At 44.9% G+C, this 2,313-nt stretch overlaps 1 protein-coding gene across 1 annotated transcript in view; it reads right to left on the reverse strand.

Moving 5' to 3' along the window:
• Dnah9 (dynein axonemal heavy chain 9) overlaps positions 1-2,313 on the reverse strand; it is a 322,533-nt gene that overhangs the window by 135,999 nt on the left and 184,221 nt on the right. The gene's annotated exons all lie outside the window — the stretch shown is intronic.

Below are 2,313 nucleotides of genomic sequence, written 5' to 3' on the forward strand. Positions count from 1 at the left end.
TATATATATATATATATATACACACACACATATATCTGGAGGACTAATAAGGCCTTTGGAACACAAAACACAAGGTCTGTGCGATTAATGACTACTGTGATTGTAAGAAGAAAAAACACATGCTAAAAATACACATGAAAAGAAAAAAAAAAATCAAAGAGGCAAAGAAAAAGTTGGATGAAGATTATGCCCAAGTGAAGCGAAAAACCTAGTATAAAGACTGCTGCAAGAACAGAGCAGAATCTGGTGTTGAAGGGAGTCATCAGAGGGGCAGTCCATTTCCAGAGAGAAGGTACAGAGCGAGATCAGAATGCTTCCCGGAAGCCGAGTAGGGTAGCTGTGTAGATATTGTGCAGTGCATAAACATATGTTAGATAGAGGGATGGGTGGCTGTTAAACAAAGTTGAAAATCATGAGAAATGCAGCTCCTGGTCAAGGAGCATGAGGTGTGGACCGGGTCAGAGTATTTGACCTGAGTGAGTAGTAGGTCTGCAACGGATACTGTGAGAGCTGCTTTGTTCCCGTGGCAAGAAGAGCCTGTTGAAGAGAGAATAAGAGGCAAGAAAGGGTGACGACAGGTATAAACTGACAGGTATAAACTGCCTTTTTGATGGGTTCTGCTGTGAAGAGGTGCAGAGAAATTGGGGTCAGTAGATGAAAAGCGAGATCATGCTAAGGAATGCCTTATTCTATTTCTGACAAGCGAAGATGTTTGCATATGCTGATACATGTGACCCAGAAATTAGGGATGGGGTAAAGGGAAAGGAGGAAGGGGAGGGGAAATAGCTACAGGAAGAAACAAAGTTACCAAGACAATGAAAGGGGATGGGACCCCATGACAGGTAGTGTGACTGGCCTTCAGAAAGAACAAGGTGATTCTTGAGATGAACCAGGAAGGCTGATGGGCCTTTGTGCACGGAATGTTTGAGGCAGTGAGGCAGGGGGTTTTCAGGTTGGCGACACGCACATCACAGTGAACATGAGCATTCTCTTCTAGTCACTTTATTATCTCGGTAAAATAAGAGATGCAGTCTCTAGCTGTAACTGAAGGCAAGACAAGGATGACAGAGATTGAGGACAAAGGGCAATCAGATCCATGCAGTTACCTCAGGAAGCTAACAGGAAGGAAGTTCCCAGAGTAGGCAGGGAGGATTTCAGGCCACAATTAGGGTCTATCTGATATGTGGTCACAGAGATGAAGCTACATTAACCGTCACGTTTGCAGGATTTTCCTCAAAAATGGGGAGAGGAATGGAATAGGTAACAGTGTGGTTTAACGAGAGCTGTGTGTGGTCCCACAGACACTCTGACAGGAGAGTTAGAGAACCCTGCATTGGGATAACCATCCGTTAACCAAGAAGATGTGACAGGGAAATGGGTCCAGGAGAATGATTAAAGCATCTGGCCCATAAATGGAAGTCTTGGTGGAGTTGAAAGACAGCTAGCGCTTGGAGGGTAGTAGAAGGGAAAGATGGGTATGAGAGTCACAGAGATGCTTGCAATTTAGACTCCAGAATAGAGCTCACCACTGAGAGTAGACATGCTGGGGAAGAATATGTGTTTACGGGGCAGGGAATGTAGCTAAGGTCACAGGAATCATATTGGCTAGGGAATAGAATGTTCAGGGCTGGATGCTGGGAAGGTTAGAAAGAGAAATGGGGGCGGGGCTGGAGAGATGGCTTAGTGGTTAAGAGCACTTACTATTCTTGCAGAGGACCTGGATTTGATTCCTAGTACCCAGCCATGGCTCACAACCACCTGTAACCCCAGTTCCAAGGGATCTGATACCCTCTTCTGACCTCTACAGGCTCTGGGCACGCACACAGGATACATGTAAACATTCAGGCAACACCTTTATACACATAACACATAAAAACAAATATCTCCTTTAAAAGGGAGAAATGGCTTCAGTTGTGACACCGTAGTGAGGATGAGAATAAGAGCCACGTCCATCTCTGAGCTCTGGGGTTCTTGGGATGGGTGGGAAAGAGAAACTGCCTCCCTGGACTCAGGGGCCAGTCATGCGTCAGTGAGAATTTACCAGTGAAGACCCCGGGAACCTTGGTTAGGGTGGAAGATACTATAAGGTACCATGCGTGCTAAGTAGAACTCAGACTGGACAATGTAAAAGGTTGGATCTGAGCCACATTGTGTGTGTGTGTAAGTTATCTGGGAGAGCTGGTGACTATTACCAGTGATATACTAAATGGTAAGAGCATGCATAATTAATATTTAAGTTTTGATATGCACATGTGTAAATGTGTGTGTGTGTGTGTGTGTGTGTGTGTGTGTGTGTGTGTGTGTATAGATAGG

This window comes from Mus pahari, chromosome 14 (genome assembly GCF_900095145.1).
Source record: "Mus pahari chromosome 14, PAHARI_EIJ_v1.1, whole genome shotgun sequence".
Classification (NCBI taxonomy): domain Eukaryota; kingdom Metazoa; phylum Chordata; class Mammalia; order Rodentia; family Muridae; genus Mus; species Mus pahari.